General features: G+C 35.7%; 1 pseudogene across 1 annotated transcript; it reads left to right on the top strand.

Annotated features, from left to right (window-relative positions):
* Window positions 1-1,145: 1,145 nt before the first annotated feature.
* On the top strand, window positions 1,146-6,259 carry LOC147502022 (protein DETOXIFICATION 27-like; annotated as a pseudogene). The gene is made up of 8 exons (XR_015221558.1): window positions 1,146-1,520; window positions 1,603-2,144; window positions 2,244-2,332; window positions 2,474-2,530; window positions 3,581-3,819; window positions 3,917-4,035; window positions 5,528-5,615; window positions 5,708-6,259. The product of XR_015221558.1 is annotated as a protein DETOXIFICATION 27-like (transcript).
* Window positions 6,260-6,658: the final 399 nt, after the last annotated feature.

Below are 6,658 nucleotides of genomic sequence, written 5' to 3'. Positions count from 1 at the left end.
TATTGGATTGACTTTTGCATTTCTCTAATATAGGCATCAATTTCTCTCAATATTTTCAATTTCAACAAAATTATTACATTTCTAAAATTTCGGCATGGCCATATGCTAAGTTTGCTAACACAATCTCATCAGAATATGGTGGTGGCCTGGGTCTGATTCTAAGTTATGGAAACACAGAAAGTTACAGAAAATTATAATGGAAAACAGGGTGGCTAAAGGCTCTATCCGCTTTGTCACATTGTGACGTTCCATTTCAAATGGCATATTTCGCATGTGATATTGTGAATGACGTGTGAAATATTGTTTTCCTACCGAAAAGGTTGCTCACTCGAGCCTTCAAGAACCAAAAATAAAAAAGAACATTGCTTTCTGTGGTATATATCAAAATATCAAGATTCCGTATCAAAACTTTGCCTCGAGTCGAGATATACTGGTAACTGGTTTTATGTTTTTCAAGAATTAAGGGTTCAAATATATCAGAGTATATGATATATTGTGGGCTTCTCAAAGGAGGACTCGTAAAAGATTTGGCAGACAGACATTTAGGTGATTTTTGTGACAGCAAATGCAAATAATCGATTGTGGCAATTAAATATGTGCATTTGGCATTTTGGCATCACACCAGCAATTTCTATGCACTAGATGGGATGGGCACGCAAAGGCATAAAAATCGTCAATACATAGTCAAAATAGAGCCCATGTAAAGTGGGATGTGAGCATGTGACAAGTCACTATACTCATTTATATTTTTACCCCAAAATTTAATTAGACGAAAAAGGATTGATGGTGACAAACTGACAACTCACTCAATATATATGAGATCGTCTACTCTGAAATTAAAAACAAACTCACATTCTCTTTTTTTTTTTTTTTTTTTTTTTTTGTTTTGATTTTCGAACTGTTGGATCACACATCCAACGGTGTCCGAAATTTTCATTCCTACGAAAATATCCTCGAGATAGCCAAGGTCTATTCGAAATTTTAATTGCCATTTTTATTTTTATACAGCTTATTATGGAGTTTAAAATATTTTATAATGGCGTTACCATTGCAAAACTGTAGATGATGGCCGCGATTTTTAAAATAGTAAAAATAAGTTAGAATTAATGAGAAAAATGATGATGGGTCCCACTCAATCACCATTCTCCAACTCAAGAAAAATGTGCATTTGGCCATGTTAACCGAACCGAAGCAGCGAACACACACACTCCCCAAAGCCAAAAATCTCTCTTCCCTTCATCCTTGGAGTCTTCCAACCAAACAAGAGGCTCAACATGAGAGAACAAAACGAGCTTCTATTAATTCAAGAAGAAGAAGAAGAAGAAGACAGTTTATCTGCAAGAGTATGGAATGAATCAAAGAAAATGTGGAAAGTAGCAGGGCCAGCAATCTTCAGTCGTGTTGCTTTGTTTTCAATGACGCTCATAAGCCAATCTTTTGCTGGTCACTTAAGTGCTCTTGACTTAGCTTCATTTTCCATTGCAACAACTGTAATCATCACTATCAGTTTCGGTTTCTTGGTAAGAATAGCACAACCCCTTTTCTCATTTCAATCTATACTTTTCTACAAAATTTAGTAATTTGAGGATTCGGGTTTTTTAGCTAGGCATGGCTAGTGCATTGGAGACACTTTGTGGACAAGCTTATGGTGCTAAGCAATACCATATGATGGGAGTATATTTGCAAAGATCATGGGTTGTTTTGTTTCTTTGTTCTGTACTACTTTTGCCTATGTACTTGTTTGCTTCTCCAATTCTCAAGTTTACAGGACAATCTAATCAAGTAGCTGAAAAGTCTGGGGTAGTGGCATTATGGTTGATTCCTGTTCATTTCGCATTTGCATTTCAGTTTCCATTACAAAGGTTTCTTCAAAGTCAGATTAAGACACTCGTTATTGCTTGGGTGTCTGGTGTGGTTCTTGTTGTACATGTGATATTGAGTTGGTTCTTTGTGTATAAGTTGAAAGTGGGGCTTATTGGTATTTCTCTTATTCTTGATTTTTCTTGGTTCATTTTGGTTTTGGGGCTATTTGGGTATACAGTTTGTGGTGGTTGTTCGGATTCGTGGACTGGTTTTTCAATCCAAGCCTTTTCTGGTCTTTGGGATTTTTTCAAACTCTCTGTAGCTTCTGGTGTCATGTTATGGTATGTATTTTATTGTATACCGTCATTTTGTTTTCCCCTACATTTCTATAGTTGGTCTCAGATTATGATTTGTTTCTTTTTTTTTTTTGGAATTTTCAGCTTGGAGAGTTGGTATTATAGAATTTTGATTATATTGGCTGGAGTTCTGAATGAAGGTGAATTTGCTTTATAGATGCACTTTCTATCTGGTTAGTTATCTAAATGACTAAATATTATCATGGTTATAGGTTGTTTTATTTCATGCTATAATGCTACAAGTAGTTGGTGTTGCAAATTGTACCGCGCCAACTTATCTGCAGAAAGTTAACTTATTTCATTTTTGTGGGCAGCATATCCATTTATGCTTGGGAATCAATGATCACTCTTGGGTTCTTTGCTGCAACTGGGTATATATCAAAGCTCTCTATTTTTATTTTTATTTTTTTGTTTTCCACTTATAACTTTATGAGCATCACCGAAGACATTGTCCTGGAAAACATCATTCAAAGACTAAGAAAGCCACTTCCTTATATAACATCGACAGGTTAGATTGAGAAGTTCAAGTCTTGGGAAAATAGGTGTGATCAAAGTATTGTTTTAAAGGTTGTATACAGTAAGGTGAGTATGTGGTTCTAACGATCCACCCCAAAATATAATTAGGTTCTAGAAAGGCTTCCTAACCGGTGTCGGACTAAACCTTGGCCCTACCATTACCTCTCATGGGATGCCTTTCCAACATACCCTGTTATGATATTCACATGGGCTATTACACTCCCGCTCACTTAGGAACTATCTATCTTCGACTGTGATGCCACTTCGTTACCACATCAACTATCCAACTACTGTCATGTGCATATGGTCTTCACTTAGTCACCAATCGTTAGAAAATGGATAAAATCGTGTCACAATCATTTCCAGACCTAGCTAAAATGATTACTGAGCTTTGTCTTGTGTATCTTCATCTATGTCAAACATCAAGAGTTAGTAGGTCTTAACAATGCATTGCAGTATATCTTACATTGATCTATAATTAGTTGAGGGTCAGTACTATTTTAGCCAACAATCATGGTACGGGAGTATATCACCCCCCTAATTCAACAGTTCCTGACTAGTTGATCATCTTATTTAGCTTAATAAAGGGTCCTGATACAATTTCTAAAATCATCTAATCTTACTTTGAGTTGTCTTTTGTGAGTCCTGAGGGAGCTCTTCTAGTGCACTTTCAACAGGATACAGTGGGCTTTATAGTTTTAATTACTGTGACAAAAGAACTGAGACTAGGTTATGCCTTGTAGCAACTCTTTCAACATTTGAAGTTGATCCCAGTTTTGATTTGGCAGGGAATGTGGGATTTGTCTGATATAGAGCAGTGATTGTTTACTTGATTATCCAAAACCTACACAAGTTCAATGCTCAACCAATTGCTTTAGTCATGTATTTTTCTTTTTGCAATGCAGGGTAAGAGTTGCAAATGAGCTTGGAGCAGGCAATGGAAAAGCTGCTAAGTTTGCGACAGTAGTATCAGTTGTCACCTCTCTAGTAGTGGGTTTATTCTTTTGGTGCGTTATTATTGCTTTTCGGAACCAGATTGCTCTGATATTTACCTCAAGTCCACCTGTTCTTAGTGCTGTTAACCAACTATCAATCCTATTGGCCTTCACGGTTCTCCTCAACAGCATACAACCAGTTCTTTCTGGTAAGATCCTTACCACACAGAATTATCAACCTCTGACGATTGAAGTAACATTAACTGATTTTAATTTACATCTGAGCATAAAATTCTCCACGTGTAGGAGTGGCTGTTGGATCAGGATGGCAAGCACTTGCAGCCATTATAAACATAGGTTCCTACTACATCATTGGAGTCCCTCTTGGAGTTTTGACGGGATGGGTCTTCCATTTTGGCATTCAGGTATTCCTTTGATTTCTCTTGCACACTTACAAAAGGACCACACAGTTTTATTCTATGATGAAGCAGTAGACTAGCGTGCACGACACTGATTTCTGGTAGCCAAAATCCAGGAGTTTACTTGCTAAGAGCTAGCAAATGTGTTAAAGGTTGGTGGATTAATTATTTGTGAAATGCTAGTTTTACATCTATCACATTTTGGGACCTTGTTAAGTAGTCCATCTTTAGACTCATAAGAATCACATTTGTGTTTGAAAAGTGGAGATTATGAATGCCATGGGTGAACTCGTCAGGGCACTTGAGGGAATCTAGATAAGAAAAACAAAGACCTAAGTCAAAATTTAATGCATTGTACAACTAGGTAAATTCTTATAATATTTTTGCTAGTTTTCACCATCAATTCACTATACTAAAACAAATTCAAGGCCTGGTTCACTTAGTCTTGCAACCCTTGCACTGGCCACTTTTCACTTAACCTAGTCATTTGATCTGTCACTCTATCTGAGTGATATCCAGATCATAGATTGCACTGCCAAACTTGACTGCAGCCAAACCTACCTAGGGCTTATGCTTGGAGGCTGGAACCCTCACAGATCTCTCACTCTAGCTCTATACTGTCCCCAACCTTAGCCACCACTGTGCCCAGTCACAGTTGGGCCTCATCTATGGTGTGGGGTTTTAACTAACAAACCTCAGTGCTAGTAAGGGTCCACTTTGATAATTGGAGTGTAGGTTCATTGCTATCTGATGTGGGAGTGTAGGACTAATTGCAGTTTAGTTGTACTAATTGCACAACCAACAAAGAATTCAATAGAAAAAATAGATATCCTTTGTTAGGTATGCTATGCTATCAATATCGGTTATATCGGCTGATTAATCGCATATCGCTTGTAACCCGATTAGTTTTTACTGATTTTTAAACTTTTCTCACTGAGCCGATTTAATCACCGAATTGACCGATTAATTGCCGAGATGACCAATTTCTCACTAAACCGAGAAAAAAAATTATTGAAAATATCAGTTCCCACCAAAAAAATACAAATTAACAAATTGGATTTTTAAACCGTATTAATAATAATAAAACCTAATAAACACACAAAGCTAAGAGTTTACTTATTTTCTTCTCTTAACGAATGTTAAGTATACAAATTATTGTAATATCTCTCTAATATATTGTGTTTGGCGTCTATGTAGTACTCTAAAATTGAGTTGATTAGATATGATTATGAGAATTTGATATTTTTTGTTACATCTCGGATAACTATTTAGAAATATCTTGTATGATATATTATTATATATTTTAAAAGTGTCAAATATATACATCCGATATAACCGATTAAATCGCTAATTAATCACGATTAATCGCATATCGCTCCTCAACCGATTAGTTTCAAAAACCGATTTAGGTATGATGTATTACAGATTGTGATGGTTTATCATATATTTTCCCTGAACTCTTAAAAGTGTTTGGCCTCATGACACTGATCGTGAACAGGGTATGTGGTCTGGAATGATTAGTGGAGTAGTTGTACAGACATTGATATTGACCGTCATCACTCTTAAATTTGACTGGAAAAAAAAAGGTAATGAAGAGACAACTAGACAAGTAAACAGTTAAGTCATTGTTTTTCCTTTTCAATAATTGTGGGAGTCTCCCTTATTGATCCTTTTACAGGCTGAAGAAACCAGAGTTAGTTCGTTATGAAAGTCATTACAATGTTCCACATTGACTCAAACGATGCTTCACCAGTACTGGCTGATAGAATGGGGGTACCATATTAATATATGATGTAGGCTATATGGATGAGAATTTTCTGGACTCAAGTTTTAACTTTGTAATCCTGTTAAAGCTGTCCAAGAATTTGAGTTTTCAGACGAGCTTTACCACCACCTACATATGTATAAGCTTGAAATTGGAGACCACAGATGCTACTTGTAAAAAGCCTCAAATAAGCAACCAAACGTCATTTTGACTTCTATGGGATACAGTCATACAGCGGGCTCTCTTTAAGAGGTAGATTTGTTTGGAACAAGCTGATGGCCTCAATTTTTGTAATTATTAAAAAATATTGGGTTTGAGAGTGATTTTTTCTTTCTTTTTGTCCCTGAGAGCTACTATCTGTTATTATACAATTTTTTTTTCGCTACAACATCTGTTATTATATATCAATGTGCATGCAATTATGCAATTGTACTCCAAAATAAAATACAGTTTTCTAGCCCCCCATATCCAAGTTTGACTGTTATTATTTTTTATTAGCATGTATAAAAAGATTCTAATGCTCTTTTCTAGACATAATTATAAAAATACCATGTGGTTTTGACAAAGACTAAATTAGAATTCAAACCATCTAGGATGTGTGTCAAGATCTCGTGATCTCTATCCGACGGTTACAACCAATTTATATGAAATAACATCCACACCTTTTACACATGAAATTACATAACTACTCTCAATATGGTATCATCTTCTTCAAGCCATACACTACTACCCCCACCACAACTCCACTATTACCGTATTCAAAAATATATAGCAAAACCCAAATAAACCTCAATAGTTAAAATCCTATTTTTTAACTGAATCAATATCACTAAAACCTAAAATCAACAAATATGAATTAAAGGA

This window comes from Coptis chinensis, chromosome 4 (assembly GCF_015680905.1).
Source record: "Coptis chinensis isolate HL-2020 chromosome 4, ASM1568090v1, whole genome shotgun sequence".
Taxonomy (NCBI): domain Eukaryota; kingdom Viridiplantae; phylum Streptophyta; class Magnoliopsida; order Ranunculales; family Ranunculaceae; genus Coptis; species Coptis chinensis.
Note: the sequence above shows the minus strand (reverse complement) of the source record. Positions and strands in the feature narration are given on the sequence as shown.